The sequence below is a fragment of the Eublepharis macularius genome, chromosome 14 (assembly GCF_028583425.1).
Source record: "Eublepharis macularius isolate TG4126 chromosome 14, MPM_Emac_v1.0, whole genome shotgun sequence".
NCBI lineage: Eukaryota > Metazoa > Chordata > Lepidosauria > Squamata > Eublepharidae > Eublepharis > Eublepharis macularius.
In genome coordinates, this window is record NC_072803.1 from 15,894,578 (window position 1) to 15,912,972 (window position 18,395).

An 18,395-nucleotide genomic window follows, 5' to 3' on the forward strand; every position below is an offset into this window, starting at 1 on the left:
AGCCAATTAGACAGAAGGAAAAAAATGTCCTGTCCCTTTAATAGAGGCCTTCTAGGATATTATTTTGAAGGTGATGTTACTTACCTGCATGGCATGAAAAGCTTCGCATGCCCATTTCCACACATCAAACCTCTATTTAAGGGACAAGGCATTTCTCTCCATACTTGGCGTATTAATCCCAAGTGGCAGCATGGGACCAAGTACGCTGCGAGCACGCAGCAGGAAGTCACAATCATGTGACAGGAAGGAAGAGGAATTTGAGACCTGAGCGAAAAAGGAACCTGCACCACTGTGAACTGATTTTGATAACCTGCTGCTCTTCCTAGCAGGTATGCAAAGGGAGGCAAGAGACATAAGGCCAAGCTACAAGTGACGAATGGCACTTGAACTGCAAGTGAACAGACTGAGGGCCAAGCTACACATGACGAATGACACTTGAACGGCAAGTGTATTTCTCCCTGTTCACTTGCCCTCCACTCAATCCACTTGCCGTTCAAGTGTCATTCGTCATGTGTAGCTTGGCCCTCACATGTATTCCTCCCTGTTCACTTGCACTCCACTTGCGCTCCACTTGATCACTACAGGGAGTAATACCCACGAGTCTGTTCACTTGCCGTTCAAGAGCCATTCGTCACTTGTAGCCTGGCCCATAGATCTGTTGCTCTCTATGTATGTGCACCTGCGGAAGGGCTTTTCAAAAACCAGGAGAAAATGGCTGCTCTAGAGCTGCTCATGGCCCATGAATTGAAGGCCGCCTGTCTGTTCTTTGGTTTTCTTCCTTAGAACACCGCTCCAATATTCTCCCACTCCCAGTGAAGTGAGTAAGCCGACTTTATATCGTAAATATATTCAGATTTGATTCTTGAGGGTTTTGTCAGGATGCTGAGAATTAAAAAAGAGAGAGCTGTATTCAAAATGTGTGGGGAAAAGGGCAAGGATGCAAATGCCTGCATTGTCTGACAGGAAAGGAAGAGCTGCCATGCTGCAATTTGATCAGTACCGGCGCTGACGTGAGTTTTGCGTATTTCATCTGCCTCGCATTCCTTACCTCTCATGGGTGTTTACCGTGACCATACCAATTAGATTAGTAAATCTCAGTGAAACTCTTTGAAAGACTGAAAAAAACCCTCTAAAGGAGGAACCATCTCATACAATTGCAACACTGTTTCTTTTTATCCTCCCTTCATTCCTTTGAAAATCATGCCTTCATGACTATGTATTCTTTCCCCCATTTGAACAGAGATATATAACAGGTGCTGTTGTAGGTCAATAGAAGGAGAGTCTTTCGCTCTTGTAAGCAGCAGCAAGGGGAAAGCTATAAATAGCTAAAACAGATCAAATTAGAAGATGATGTTAGGTTTTACCATAGAGTTCTGCCCAAATCCTAGAGCAAACCAGGCAGTTTTGCCCAAGTCCTAAAACAAACCGGAAGTTGTGCTGCAGCTCCATCCCTCCTCTTTCATGCACACACCCTGCTGGTTGCCAGCCATTGGCAAGAAATAGTCACTACCTGTAAGCCTTTTGATAGCATGGAAACGTTCAGGAAATGTACAACTTTCAGGCAAAAAAGAAGCACAAAAAGGGCAGCAAAACAGCAAAAACAAAACAAAAAGAGTTCAATATGCTTGTAACTGTAGAAAGCAAATGTTATCGCTCTCCCTAGAGTTCAGATGGACTAAGATCACTCACATTAATAAACCTACTTGCCTCTCCTAACAATGTTCATAGGAGTAGACTGGTCTTTTGACTTATACAAAAGTTCCCAGTGGGCTACAGCCCTAGAGCCCCAGTAGCTCAGGCCCGTCAGAGGGAAATTCATGAAAATTTGGTGGTGGAACCTGGGGATGATGGAGTTTGGGGAGGGGAGGGGAGGGACTTCAGTGGGGGTATAATGCCATCAAGTTCACCCTCCAAAGCAGCCTTTTTTCTAGGGGAGCTGAACTCAGTAGTCTGGAGATCAATTGTCATTCTGGGAGATCTCCTGTCCCCACTTAGAGGCTGGCAAACTGTAGTTGGCTCACCCGTTGCCACCTCCTGCACCACTGCTCATTGGCAGCAGCAGTGCCAGAAGAGATACCAGCCAGAATCACTAAAGGGGACTCCACATCCAGAGGCAACAACCTGGCCTTGGCATGCACATCTTGTTTGTTGGCCCTGCAAGGCAGTTGGTTGGCCACAATGTGCATCATGATGTTGGAGTAGATGGACCACTGAGGGACCACCCTTTTCAGGCTCCTATGAAGAGGTATCAGATGAATCGATGCCCGTTGTTGCTGGCTTATAGAGATGGAAGTGATGCTCATTTTAGTTACGCCTGGACCTTTTTAACTTCCCAGTCTGCCCTGATTGTCCAGTGTTTGATCATACCATCTTCTCCACTATGTGCATGTAAATTGATGGATCTCTACCCTGGAGTTTCTATTCCTCCATGTATAATATTGGCCTTAATTTAAAATATATATATATATAAATCCAGAATGCTCAAATATGTGATCAGCCTTCTCATGGAGCCTTCACTTACCAAGGCACTTCCAGATCCTATGCATGTTTACTCAGAAGTAGGGGTCAGTCAGTCGGCTTGCTGTCTGGTTTATACATTCTGATAATGGATAGGAAGAGTTATGTGAGGGCACCAATCTCATTTTTGGGACAGGAAAACCAGAGATTTTTCTGATAGAGGAAGGGCTGTGATCTTGCCCCAATCCCCTCTTCCAGTGTTACACAAGTAGATCATTTGTAGGCATGGATCCTTGCCTGGATTAAGACATATGAGTTAGATTTTAGGCCTCATTCTCACAGGTTATGTTAGGGCTGCCAGCCTCCAGGTAGTGGCTGGAAATCCCCCAGAATTACAACTGTTCTCCAGTTCCCCTGGAGAAAATGGCTGCTTTGGAAGGCAAACTCTATGGTATTATACCCAGCTGAGGCCCCTCCCTTCCCCAAACCTCAACCTCTCCAGGCTCCACCCCCAAAATCTCCAGGAATTTTTCAACCTGAAGCTGGAAACCTTAGGTTATGTGGTAAACCAGCTTCTGAAATGTACCTTTTCAGCATGCAGAGGGATGGATCATCCATTGGACAGATATCAGGAGTTGCCAATTCCTTGACATTAAAGTTTTCTAGGCGAGGGGGGATCCGTGCTCTTTGTTTCTTTTACATTTGATTGATACTGGATGCCCTTATGGGTTCGTTTCTGTGACAAAATATAGCTAGACAGGAACCAGAGTCCCAAATGAGTACAGGAAAATTTCTTTCTGAGTGTGGCACAGTTTTATTCAACACACAGAGTCAAACCTGTTCAACCCACAAAGGAATTTGTAGCAATAGATATAAAGAGAATGAAATAGCCACGGACGTTGGCTGTTTTCCTGAAGCTATCAAAAGTCCAGCCAAGTACATGCAGGTGTGGACATAAAGCATGAAATGATCTTTGCTGATCTTTACATTTAGCATCATTGCTTAAAACCCTGGCAGTCTAGTTTAAAGGGGATCACAGGCAGCAGTTGCTGGGAAAGGCCTTTCTTTGCCCCAGAAGACTCCGGAGAGCTGCTGATGGTCCAGAAAAGAATCAGAGATTCAGCAAGCTGCCCAAATTGTTCGCTCCAGCAATCCCAGCCTTTCAAGAGACTGTCTTCACAGCAGTAGGGTGCTCTCTTCAGGTCAAAGCTGGTCATTACATTTTTGCACCAGTCGCTGCTCTTGAAATAACACGACACAGAAACAAGAGCAAGATCGAAGTCCAGTAGTGCCTTAAAAACCGACTAGATTTCCAGATATGAGCTTTTGAGAGACAAAACTCCCTTGGACCTAGATTTTGCTCTTCAACTGCAGACCAACACGGCTACCCACCTGAACCGCAGGAAAAAGTGTCTTGATTAAAACTGTGCTTTACACTCACCTCCAGAGTCGCCAGCCTCTAGATGGTGGCTGGAGATCTCCCGGAATTACAGCTGATCTCCAGGCCACAGGGATCAGTTCCCCTGGGGAAAATGGCTGCTTTGGAGCATGGACTCTATGGAATTATATCCAGCTGAGGACCATCCCCTCCCCAAACTCTATCCCCCCCCCAGTTTTCACCCCCCCCCCAAATCTCCAGGAATTTCCAAACCCAATGCTGGCATCTCTACCTCAGTAGTCCTGTGATCTGTTCCATTAATGCCAGCACTTTCTCTGGATCCTTTTCCCACATGGCTCACCTCTTGCAGCCATGCAAAGTTCCTTGTGCTGGAGGAAAATAACAATAACATTAACGAAACAACCCAATAGAGTTTCTGCAGGATTCATAGTACTAAGTCCATTACAAGAAGCAGAAAGCTGCACAGACAGCAATAATTTCTGACCCAATGGTGGAGAGAAGAAAAAAAGAAGAAGAGCCAGCAGTGGCCCCCTGTCCCCCTCTAGAGATCATGGGGGCACCTGTTAGCCAGCTACTGTGGCTCAGGCAGCTGCCAGGTGTACCAGCCTTGCATGGGTCGAGGGCTGCTCCTTGCTTGAGCCTGGGAGTCTTAGGGGAGTAGCATAGTGGTAGCAGTGGCAGTGATTCTGGGGCCCCATCCTGGACTTTTACCCAGGGCCCTAGAATCACTAAGCTCACCCTTGCCTTCTTGGTTGCCTCAGTCCTTCTGGACAGAAAAGGACTGCATAGCTTGCATCGGCATTGCAGCTTAGAGCTAAGCTACAAGTGACGAATTGAGAGCAAGTGAATGGCAAGTGAACAGGGAGGAATACACGTGAGTCTGTTCACTTGCCAGGCAAGTGTAATTCATCACTTGTAGCTTGGCTCTTAGTCCATTCTGTTTGCTTGACTCTGAAAGCCAAGCCTGTTGGTTGAGTGTTCTAAACCGGACTGCGCTTTGCACGTTCTTGCACTGCTGCCTGGCTGCAAATCATTCTTTGATGATCCTGTAAGGTCTGAGCATGCAGCAGCATGAATGCCACCAACCAGTGCAAAAGCAGCACTCGAAGTGTAGCTGATATTAAATAATGCATGGCCTCTCTATGCCTGTGGCACACAGAAAGAGGCAGTCCAATCAATTGTGATCATGTGTCAGTTGGGGATGTCCAGCCATGCGGAATGTCACAAGCTGTACTGCTGTAAAATCATTCAATATGACATGCAGGCATAGTTTGTTAGCAAAGTATCAGCGCAAGTGCCTAACTGTGAGGAAAACAGGCATTTCAGGCAGGGTAGCTTTAATGTTCAAGCACAGAGATGGTGCATCAGTGTGATCTGTTCTTTGTTTCCTTGCTTCATATGGGAACTGCACATCCACTGGCCAATAGTGAAACAATCACAGGTTAGACAAAGCATAAGCTATTTTTGATTAGTTCTCATCAGGGCTTTTTTTCTGGGAAAAGAGGTGGTGGAACTCGGAGAAAATGGTCACATGGCTGGTGGCCCCACCCCCTGATCTCCAGACAGAGGGGAGTTTAGATTGCCCTCCACGCTGCTCAGTGGCACAGAGGGCAATCTAAACTCCCCTCTGTCTGGAGATCAGGGGGCGGGGCCAACAGCCATGTGACCATTTTCAAGAGGTTCCGGAACTCCGTTCCCCCGCGTTCCCCCTGAAAAAAAGCCCTGGTTCTCATAGGCTGGAAAAAGTAGGCACTGACATTGAACTATTGAAAGAGGTACAACTGCTGACCATGAGATCAGGTTATAATTATGAATCCTTGTAACAAATCTCCAACTGAAAGTTGGATCAGGCTGCACCCTGGGTTCTTGTATGTGGCTCAAAACACGGATAGGGGGGAAAAGATAGAAGAATTCAGTATCCAACCCAGAGCTGCAGTATTTGAATCCAGTGGCACCTTAGAAACCTACAAAGGTATACACTTTTGAGAGTTGAAGATCTCTTCTTCAGATACAAGTAGGAATGGAGATCCAGACACTATATATCCCAGTCAGGAGGTAGGAGGGGTGAGGCAAAGTATTGAACTCTGAGTTTAAACTGTTCTTGTATTACAACAAACACAATTTGCATCTATGTGCGTACATCTGTTTGAAAGAAAGAGCCAACACAAGTTTGCTCTAAAAATGAAAGTGGAGACCGGTACCTGGATAAATGTGAGGCTTAAATTGCCAGTTCAAAGGTACGCGGGTTGAATGAAACATGAGAATTAGAGCCAAGCTACAAGTGACGCCTGACACAGGTTGGACACTTGTCAGCTTCCCTCAAGTTTTGATGGGAAATGTAGGCATCCTGGTCTTGCAGCTTGGCTCTCCATTTAATTGAAGTTTACAGAAACTGCCCCCCCACACCCAGCAGAGGGGAAGGAGGGCTCCTGGAAAGAGCCTGATTCCTGCTCTCCCCTTCCAACCACATGTTCTCCCTCCCATAGACTGCCACTCTGTAAACTTCAATTAAATGGAGAGCCAAGCTACAAGACCAGGACACCTACATTTCCTATCAAAACTTGAGGGAAGCTGACAAGTGTCCAACCTGTGTCAGGCGTCACTTGTAGCTTGGCTCTTAGTCAATGTGTGTATAAAGAAAAACCAAGTGTACACTGTACATGGATTGCATGTAGCCCTTTGCAGACCACTCATCCATGTAGGAAGGGAGAATGGGTATAAGCACACTGGCCCTTCCTCTGCACAATCGTTGAATTGTCCACATGTGCAAACACATGGAGGAAGAGTCTGTGATGTGTACATTCTCTTGCCATGATCAGCAATGTTCAGAAACCAGTATCACTAATGACAGGGAGTGAGCATATGTACAGATGCTTCCTCCATGCATTTGCTCCATGCAGATGACTTGGTGGTCGAACAGGGGACAGGGTCAGCCACAGCACTCATGCCCAGTTTCCCTCCCTGCATAGTCAGTCAACATGTGGAGGGGTGGTCTGTACAGGGCTCATGTGTCCACTGTATCTTGTGAACAGGTAGAACATTGGCATGAATTAGGGGGCAAGAGTTTTCAGAGATGAATCGAAAGAGAAAAATTAAATGGATGGCCAGCAAGGAATAGTAGGAAATACAAAGGAATAGAAAGCAGCCTGAATTGTGGCAACTCAACCCAAAGTCCAAGCCGCAGCCCACGTTTCTAAGCCTTTTCAGCTACTGCAGTGACTGGAAACTTGCTTTCTTAAGACCAAAGGCAAGCTGAGACTCTAAGGCATCTGAGAGCCAGTTTGGTGTAGTGGTTAAGAGCGTGGGACTCTAATCTGGAGAGCCGAGTTTGATTCCCCACTCCTCCACTTGAAGCCAGCTGGGTGACCTTGGGTCAGTCACAGCTTCTAGGACTTCTCTCAGCCCCACCCACTTCATAGGGTGTTTTATTGTGAGGATAATAATGGCATACTTTGTAAACCGCTCTGAGTGGGCATTGTCCTGAAGGGCGGTATATAAATCGAATGTTGTTGTTGTTTTTATTATTATCATCTTTTGTGCCAGATATCAGATTCTGCGCTTGCTTACCTGTGCTGCAGGTGTACACTTCACTGGCTGCCTTTAGGTTTGCAGGCCCATAGCCAAAGGAGTGACATTCTGAACTGGAAGGAACACACGGCGATGGCTAACAAGGACTCTAGGGCTGGCTCCTGCGCATGGGGTTCCTGCTGATTGCTACAACAGGAAACGCCTGACAATTCCAATGTGATGGTGGCAGACCAGGAGGGAGCAGATAGAGCCTTCCAAAATGAGCCCCAAAGCCAGAGAATAATGAGTGGAATTTCCTCTCTGTCCAGTGCAGGCGTTTTGTTAGCAGCCAGATAAAAGTCTTGGGTCAAGGAAGAAAGGTTATCAAGGGGATACAGCGTCCACCGAGGAGGGATCCAGTAGGAAATCTATTTCGGCGCCTGTCATCCCATGGCCATTAAGAGAACATTCAGTTTGGAGGATGAAAATAAATGTAATCTTCCAGCCCAGGCACAGCAGGGTATGGCCTTACTGCAGCAGCAAACAATTGCTTGATGCTTTCGGAGCATCAAACTTGTTATCTTGGCTGTTGTGTGCTGTGACAATTAGAGAGTCCTCAGAGCCGTGTTTTACCAGCAGTAAACCTGGCCCAGGCTGTTTTTTTTCCAGGCTTACAAGAAGAAAGCAAACTTATCCAAGACCTTTCAGTGGTCCTGGGATCAGAATGTCCTTTTTTTAAAAAGAAATTTTTTTTAAAAGAAAAAAGACAACAAGTAGTGCACAAAAAAACTTAGCTAGTATACATAATAGTAAATTTAGGCTACCACCAAGGGAAAAAAAAGAAAAGCATAAACATGATATATAACAGCCCACCTAAATTACAAAATATTATTCTCCTCCCTCTCCTTGTCCTTAATTACTTATACCCAAAATTTTATACTTAACATTCTGTATTCAGTCTCATATATTCAACATTTTAAAAACCTTAGTTTTATAATTAGTCTATATCCATATTAAAATGATTTGTCATTTCAATTTCAAAATGGCTCTGCTAGGGCACTGTGTTCCAGGCTTCCTAGAATCACCATTTCTTATTTTTCAGAGTTTGTTTCTATGTTTTCAAGGTCCCAAAGCTCAGCAACCCTGTGAAACGGGAAATGAGACAGGAGAATTCTGAAGCAGGAATTAGAACTCAGGGCTTTTGCTCCTCCCCCTCTAGTTGGTTGACCACCTGATGAGGTGGACCCTGCAGGTTATCAGAGAGTCCACGGTGGATTTTTGAAACGTCTGTTTGGCGTAAAATGAAGTCTAGCTCCAAGTTATTGGCATAGGGAGGGGTTAATTATGGTGGTGATGCTGTGGTCGGTCTGTCTGCCATTTTTGATGGGACATAAAGATGAGGCTATTATGGGCTGTTTTTTCCATCAATTGATCTGCAGAATATTGTTGAATTGGCGCTGATCAGGAATGTATCCTCTGGCCCTAAAAGTTCCCAATTCTTAGGATTTTGACCTTTTCCAGACTTAGTGAAATCTATCTGCTGATTCTTGTGTGCCGTTCAAGGGTAATCCTTTTAGACCCAATGAACTACTCCCTGGGGGAAAAAAATAACTGGGCTCCAATAAAGAGTGGTGAGTGGACAGACATTTATTTTATGTTTATTATCCAAGGGGGAGGTGTGACATTTAGTTTTCAGCTTCTGGTACCAAAACATTTGGGGCCCTCTATGAACCTACTGATTCTCAAATCAAGATCAGCAGGCTAGCACCATACCAGGAAAGGATTGTGTACGGCTGTTTCCGCACATGTTGGATAATGCACTTTCAATGCACTTTATCAATCATTTGAGGTGGATTTTTTGTTCCACACACAAAAAAATCCGTTCCAAATGATCCATAAAGAGAATTGGATGTGCATTAACCAACGTGTGCAGAATCACTGAATGTCAGGGGAGGGAAACCCAAGCAGTATTCGGGAGTATCTCTGTCCTAGCTAACTTCTTTAATTAGAAGGAGATAGAAATGCATTCTACCTGTTTGCATTACCACGCAAAAAGCCACTTGCAGTCAATGTCCATCATGATAATTTAGCTCACCTGTTTCCCATCTTTCCTCCAAGGAGCACAGGATGGCACGCATGGTTCTTCCCTCCTCTACTGCTTCTTCAACCCCTAGAGGTAGGTCCAGCTGACACACACACACACACACACACACACACACACACACACACAGAGAGAGAGAGAGAGAGAGAGAGAGAGATGTCCAAAGTCCTCCAACTTCATGACAGATGGAGGTTTTGAACCAAGGTTTCTTAGATCCTAATCAGACATTCTAACCACCGTACCACAATGGCTCTACAAATATACAACCATGGGTATGTGTGTATTTGTGTGTGCATAAAGTAAAAAGATAAGGAGGCACCTATGTTGCTCAGTGTCTGACTGAACATGGCAAATGCTGTCTTTACGTGAATTCTAGAGCTCTACAAGCAGTTCTGTTTTCCTCACAAGCAGGGATCCAACACAGAAGAGGCAGTGAGCAAGAAAAACCACAGAGTGGAGCTACAGGACTGAATAAAGCGAGCCAAGATTTGCACAATAAGATGGCCGCCAGGTGGCCCATCTCTACCCTTTTGGCGGCACTGAAAAGTTAGCTAAGGCTACAAACATCAGAGAGCTACAGAGAACATACAAAAGAAACGAAGGTGGGTGGGAGAGTCTGTGTGTCACCTCTAGAATATACGGAGTTGTTTTAGCACCGTGGTCTAAATATCACCAGTGAAAGCACTGCAGGATCAAACGGCTGCATTCAAATGGATCAAGAGGTCTAAGCATATAAACTAGAACTTAAATGGAAACGGAGCATTTCTCATCCTTTACAGGCATTCAATTATTTACAAGGCTTTGCTTTGAATCTACAGGGCTACTTGCAAGCTCTGTATGTTTAGGCAATGTGATTCATCAATTATAGTTACTGCTTATCTCGTCTCCTTTTTCTTAGAAATATCATGGCTGGTATTTCCTAGAAATATCATGGCTGGTATTTCTTGCAGTTCCAGGCTTTTTAGCCCACAATATTTTCCTAGACCCTTGACTATCTATATATGACCTAGGAATTCACTTTGTGCATCTGATGCAGCGGGCTGTGATCCAAGAACACACATGACCTCTTAAAGTGCTACAGAACTTCCCGATAGTTTTTTTTAAATATACAAACTGTCCCCTCATAATCTGGCATAAAGTATTGCAAAACTTATTCTCAATAGGCATGCAGACTATATAGCCATAGGAAAAGCTGGAATGAAGTTGCTATATGGAAGCAAAAGGGAATCTGCTGCACGGACAGAATTGGGCACAGAGCCAAACGAGCCTGAGTTCAGGTATAAAAGATGAGCAAGTAAAGCAGCAGCTCTTAACTAGGAACTGATGATCAAGAAAGAATGAATGGGCTGAAACTCCACAAGCCTCCTGTCCCTCCTGGGAAGCGCTCCCTCTTGTGTGTGGCCATGTGAACATCTAAAGCTGCTTTGTGTGGCATCACACTGCTTGGTCCACATCGCCCACCAACTCCCTAATGTTTTTCTCCAGGCTGTCCTGCTAACAGAGATGCTTTTCCCTTGGAGGTGTTAGGGATTGGACTTGGAATCCCACCCGCACGTGCGCTCCTGCAGACCTATGGCCTGTCTCAAGAGAAGGGGTGGGCGAAGGCATCCTCGTCCCAGTCTGATAAGCCAGAGTACCAGAGGCAAGGTGCTAGAAGCATCAAAAGCTGGCAGGGTTTGACTCTCTGCCTCCAAAGCCCAGCTCTTTAAGAATTAATCTGGGATCGTTTCAGGACATTTGTGGCAGGGCTTATCTGGGGCGCAGAGCGGTAAGCTGCAGTACTGAAGCCCAACCTCTGCTCATGACCTGAGTTCGATCCTGGCGGAAGCCGGGTTCAGGTAGCCGGCTCAAGGTTGACTCAGCCTTCCATCCTTCCAAGGTTGGTAAAATGAGTACCCAGTTTCCTGAAGGTAAAGTGTAGATGACGGGGGAAGGCAATGGCAAACCACCTCGTAACAAAAGTCTGCCAAGAAAATGTCATGATGCGATGTCCCCCCACGGGTCAGTAATGACTTGTGCTTGCACAGGGGACTACCTTCACTTCTTTATCTGGGGAACCTTGGAAGTAGGGACCGATGGAAAGTGCCCCCTCCCTGATCCAGTGAAATGGTCTCATCATCAGTCAACCACAGAGATTCATCTAGGGTTGCCAACTCCAGCTGGGGAAATTCCTGAAGACGAGGGAGGCTGTGGAGGGCAGATTTTGGGGAGGAAAGGGAGCTCAGCACAGATGTGATGCCATAGAGTCTCTACTCTGACGCTGTCATTTCCTCTAGGGGAACTGATGACATCTCTGTAGTCTGGAGAATAGTGTCATTCCAGAACGAGTCCAGACCCCACTTAGAAGATGGCAGTCCTAGAGGAACCCCCAAAATAAGAAGAAATAGCGTCCAAAGCAGATGTCGGTGCTTTTATACAGATCTGGCCTCACTTTTCACAGAAACTCAGCTCCAGCTTTGCTAGACTTCCATGTTACAATAAACCAGAGGAGTCAGCCATGTTAGTCTGTAGTTGCGAAATAGTAAAGAGTCCAGTAGCACCTCTAAGACTAACCAACTTCTTTGTAGCATAAGCTTTTGAGAACCACAGCTCTCTTCATCAGATGCATGCATCTGACGAAGAGATTTGTGGTTCTCAAAAGCTTATGCTACAATAAAGTTGGTTAGTCTTAAAGGTGCCACTGGACTCTTTACTATTATGTTACAGTAAGAAATCCCCCTCAGGCCTCAGTTCAGCATAACAAAATAGCAGCTGAATCCTGCAGGAATGCGTCCTTTTCCTATCAGGCATTCATTGCGTGGCAGGCATCTATTATTGGGTTGCAATGACACTGCAAGTTCCTAGTGGGTGCAACGAATTCAGTGTTGCATCTGGCCAACAGTTTCTTACTCAGACCGCTCCACCACAAACTTCCTGCTGCTCTTGGGTTAATAAATAGCCAGCCCCTTCCCCTCTTATGCCCATTATCTCTATTGTACAAAGCGAGAGCGTTACAGAATACAGAACCACATTAGCAAATCATCCCTATTGCAAATCTCTAGCACAGAATTTTTCCCCCAGCCGTCTCTCCCAGTTATGCACCCTTTAGGATCTTCCCAGCAGAGAGAGCTGCCTTCTTTGTGTCCTGGGGCCCTCCAGTTGCTTTGGTAAATTGACTACAGCTGGAAGTTTGGCCTGTTAAAGTTGCACTCCTTATAAGAAAGTAAGACCTGTTACTGGGGACTTCCGTTTGAATAAGCATGCTTAGGATCAGGGCTTTTTTTCAGCTGGAACGCGGTGGAACAGAGTTCCGGAACCTCTTGAAAATGGTCATTTGGCTGGTGGCCCCACCCCCTGATCTCCAGACAGGGGGGAGTTGAGATTGCCCTCCACGCTGCTCAGCAGAGCAGAGGGCATTCTCAACTCCCCTCTGTCTGGAGATTATGGGGCAGGGCCACCAGCTCATGTGACCATTTTCTTCGAGGGCAACCCACTGAGTTCCAGCACCTCTTTTCCCAGAAAAAAAGCCCTGCTTGGGATCATCAGTTTGGGATGGTGGGATGAGTCTGCTTTTCATTCTGGATGCTGCAGCTGCCCTCTTAGATGCCCCTGGGCATGCTGCTTAATGCACTTGAATTTCAACATGTTGTCACCTCTTTTTACACTGGGCAAACACTCATTTCTGTTCCTACTGCTAGAGTTGATCATCACCCACCATAAAGCCCAGGTTTTACTCGGGTCTCTGGATAAGATTTGGAGGGAAGGCCACATGGTATAATCCAATTTTGTCAATTCTGGGGAAGGTAAGCAGGGTCAGTACCTGGATGGGTGACCACCAAGGAAGACTCTGCAGAGGAAGGCCATGGCAAATCGCCTCTGCTTCTCATTTGCCTTGAAAGCCCCTTCCTGGGGTAGCCATAAGTCTATTGCGACTTGATAGAGTACCTGCAGACTTGTGCATGCGCGTGTTGGGTAAGCTGGCTAGAGAAACCGCCGTGAAGGACTCTGTTAGGCCTTGTGTTTCATGATTCATGTCTCCTAAATAAAGTTACTCTGTATTTATTAAAAAGACCTGGCCGATTGCACCATCTTACAGCGACCACTAACCCTGGCTGGAAAGAGAAGCGGCAACTCTTTCTATACCCACAGTGAGACCTACCAACACCTTCTTTGGCAAGCCACCAAATGCTACATATTAGGGAAGTAAAACAGCCTACATAACTCAAGGAACTTTCCAAGGCAACATTGCGTTGGACCAGAAAATAAATAATCCAAACAATGTTTATTCCCATGTATCAGGATTAATTGGCTTTGCTTCCCAGATGCAGACAGTGGAGAAATTGACACTGTTTTGGTGAGGAAGGGGGAAGACAGAGGATGGTACATAGAAGTTAAGGATGCATAGCGGATAACGTCAAGGAATTGAGCAGCCCTACAAGAGGATGGAGTTAGGCAAGTGTTGGTGTCCAATTCCTTTCCGGCCTGCAGCTTTGCCACTTGCTGCTGTAAGCACAGCTTACCATGTAGGACTGATGAGAAAAGCTGCACCTGCAGATGTTTCACAAGCTTATTAAAAGCTGCAGGTTCCCTGTCCTTTTTTACACTGTTGAAAGAAAATCAATCATTTGTATACAGCAGCCTAACAGATGGATGGACGAGCATATTACAAGCCAAACAGCATGTAATTCTGGGGTTCCATAATGGCATTTCTGTGAACGTGTGTTGAGACATCCTTTACACAAGCATCTTTGCTGTGTGTATGTCAAGAGAGAGAGAACTGGCAACAATACAGTTCTAAATGGAGTTATATGTTCTAAATCCAGTGACTTCAATGGATTTACAAAGGTTTAACTCTGTTTAGGATTGCACAGGGAGACCAGGGACCTGGGCAGCTTTTAGCCCTGGTAGCAAGAAAGGGGCTGGGATTGTGGCTGCAATTTTTTCTTTATTGGGGCTCAAAACAGCCCAAGTTGTCCATTCCTGCCTATGGAAAAACTGTGTGTTTTGTAGAAAAGAGTAAGAGTCCAGTAACATCTATAAGACTAACAAAATTTGTTGTAGGCGATGAGCTTATGTGAGTCACAGCTCACTTCTTCAGATACAGCTAAGTCCATCTGCCCTTATATCTTAGAGAAAGGAGTGATTTCAGATGCCAAATGACTATAGCAGTTAAATGACAAAAGCTGGTGAATGACAACAGCAGGTGTGATTGGATAGGGTGGGGTATGCAGAGGGGTGGTGGGTGTGGAAAAATCAGCATTGGTAATGAGACAGGAAGCCTGGGTCTCAATTCAGTCCAGGGGGATGTATTGAGTTTCATTATCAGTTGCAATTCAGCACTCTCTCTTTCTAATTTCCCTTTGAAATGTGTGTGTTTTGTGTGTTGGGGTGGTGGGAATTATGCTCCTCCTTCCATCCTGCAACAGCTTTCTAGGACTGGGAAAAGTGTAGGGAGTTCCAGGCCACAATCCAAAGACCAGTTTCCCAGGAGTAAACCCCAGTGAATAAAACATGCTTAGGCTCACTCCCCAGTCACAGATCTCCAACATGAAGTGCAATTTGTTTCTAAGCCGGTCAGTGAAACATGTCCTATCTGAGAAAACTGTGTTGGGAACAACAAACTTTGTCTTTGTAGGGAATGACAAACTATCGGGAATGATGGTTGTTGTGGGTTTTCCGGGCTGTATTGCCGTGGTCTTGGCATTGTAGTTCCTGACGTTTCGCCAGCAGCTGTGGCTGGCATCTTCAGAGGTGTAGCACCAAAAGACAGAGATCTCTCAGTGTCCTCTATCGGGAACTTTGTAAGGAATAACAAACTGAGCTTTGTATGGAATGGCAAACTCTAATAATGTCCCACTTATATAAATTTACAGTTCTCGTTGTATGAAACGGCCCATCGCACAACTACCTTTTTTTGCTAAACTGCATCCCAGTTTTTAAAAATGCTTCTGGTGAAGGTAGAATCTCTCTCTCTCTTTCTCGCTCTTCCCACCCCCCACCCCACCCCGCTTAAGAATCCTGTTGCTTTGTCCAGAAACAAAAGATGCGAATTTCAGTTTTAAAAAAAAAATTTACATGAGGTAGATGGTCATTTCCTTCCTCATCATAATGGAGGAAAATATTTCAAATCTCCTCAGCTCACATTCCGAGCACAGAAGCCAAACTTGTGCTAAAGGAAGTCTGATCTGGCCCTAATCCCAGCTAACAAGCACTCCCCTCTAGTGGCATCAGATCTGAAAGAAGTTTTTAAACTGGTTAAGGGTACAATATACATTTAATATTTCCTCCCCATTCTCTCCTTTGCTAATGTGAAAACAAGAAGGCGTTAAGACAGGAAAAGCCTTTACATTTTTAAAAAGACCACAGGAGCCAGGAAGTTCGTTGTCAGAACTGGAAAAAGTCATTCTTCAGTGTATAAATATTAGACTATGAGTCCACGGAGTCTCATATGTTGGTTCTCTGATGGTGGCTAATGCTAGATTTTTTGGGCGGAAGAACTTATATATTACTAAGGGTATAGTCAGTCACCTGATCGTCTAGTGTGGTCGCTTTGAAAGAAGCACTTTCTGTCCATAGTCAATGGGTTGGAGAAGGACTGTAAATTATTGGCACAGTCTGTGGTGTACCTGCAGCAGACGGTAGCTTTAATCCTTCTTGTCTCCCCTTAAAATATTTTAGAAACATTTGAAACTAGAGACCTTTTTGTTGGGAATGATAGATAGTCAGTTGGAAAGATGCCATGGAACTTTGTTTTCATATATGATCATGGTAGCAAGACTATTATATGCACAATACTGGAAGTGTCCAACACTCCCAGAAATGGACAAATGGTTGATAAAAGGTATTGGAATTAACAAAGATGACAAAACCTATGTCACTGATCAAAGAGAGGACAATAAGTTTGTTTGCTACCCAACAGAAACCTCTTATTGACTTGGTATGTGGAATAGATAATAATGAGTTGATGATGACGTGTGAATTTTTGGATGAAGAGATTTGAACGGGAGAAAAAAGCGAGCTTTTATTTTTAACATAAAGTAAAAGGAAATATGAAAATACTAATATTTGTCACAGAGAAAATCGAAAGCTTCCTTTTAGTTTATATAGGGTTCCCCACTTCTTTTTTATATGTATATTTTCTGTTTTGTTTGTATAGTTTGGTACTGTTGTTTTATCTGCTAGCTGGTTCTGTTTGGCTAGTTTGGGGGTTATTGTCTTTTTATGTCCTTTTTTGTTTTTTATTGCTTTGTTTTTATTTTATAAAACACTTAATAAAGAATAAGATCTCAGATAACAGGGTTGCATTCATAAGTTATTGGACATTGCACTATTGGTACGCTATAGCAACCATTTGCAGCTAGATTCTCTTTTTCACCCAGGACAATTCCATTACAAATGATTGCCAGAGCATTACCAAGAGTGTAACACCCATGTGAATGCTGTGCTGGTCTTGGAGAGACTCTCTCCTGTCTTTGGAGATCCACTGCTATCCCAATGCTCAATTATCTGGGGACAAAATCTCGTGCCTCTGATGTGAGATGGAGAGGCTCTTCCCAACAACAGCAACAGCAACAATATTCGATTTATACACTGCCCTTCAGGACAACTTACCACTCACTCAGCAGTTTACAATGTCATTATTATCCCCACAACAATCACCCAGTGAGGCGGGTGGGGCTGAGAGAGCTCCAAAGAGCTGTAACTGACCCAAGGCTACCCAGCTGGCTTCAAGCAGAGGAGTGTGGAATCAAACCCAGTTCTCCAGATTATAGTCCTGCCTAGGGTTGCCAGCCTCCAGGTAGTGAATCAAAAGACCCACAACAGTAAGGACTAGCAACTTAACATAAAGTCTACAAAGTACAGCACACACTTATGGTGTAAGTTACTAACCACTTTTATGAACAATATTAATCACAAAGGCCACTAGCCTGTTCCTTTTCAATACAAAATGAACACAAGGATTGCACAATTGTCAGGTGTGACAATTGATATCCATTTCGGAGCTAGAGGAGAGAGTGCAGCTTTGTGGAACCGCGCAACCACCAGTATATAGCGCTCTTGATAAAGAAGATACGAAACAGGAGTTCAGCTTGCGCCCTGTTGAGTGCACGGTGGCTTTCCGTCCTCCCTGCAGGGTTGGCGTCCTCCTTGTGGAATCTCCCGACTGGGGGCTGGTCATTGGAATGTGTTCATCATTTGACCACCGTGATTAAGTAAAAAGGAGTGACTCGCTTCATTAAGAGACAATTTTGGGACGTCTTCCCCATAGGGGAGTGTGGACTTTCTGTTTGTGCAATCCTTGTGTTCATTTTGTATTGAAAAGGAACAGGCTAGAGGCCTTTGTGATGAATATTGTTCATAAAAGTGGTTAGTAACTTACACCATAAGTGTGTGCTGTACTTTGTAGACTTTATGTTAAGTTGCTAGTCCTTACTGTTGTGGGTCTTTTGATTCATTATTTCTGTTACCACACAGTGTTCCCCTCTGTATTTGAGCCTCCAAGTAGTGGCTGGGGATCTCCCGGAATTACAACTGGTCTCCAGGCCACAGAGATCAGTTCACCTGGAGAAAATGGCTACTTTGGGGGGTGGGCTCTATGGGATTATGTCATGCTAAGGTCCCTTCCCTCCCCAAATCCCACTTTCTCCAGGTTTCTCTAGGTTTCACCCTCCACTGGATGTGATTCGGCATGTTGGAAGAGGAGAATTCAGTGCTGTCCCTTTCCTCAGGTATCAGAAGGGGACAAACCAAAGAGATAGAAAGATAGAGAGGTCAGGGCACTCTGTTTAATGTTTACTGCTCTGACCATCGTTTGATATGTAGATTGCTATTCTCAGGATTTCCTCCTCCTGACTTCCTCCCTCTCACCTCTTCTCTTCCTGGCATTGTTCCAGGCAACATCTCTCTCCTTCACCTCCCTCCATCTTGGAAACATGGATGCAGGACTTGTCC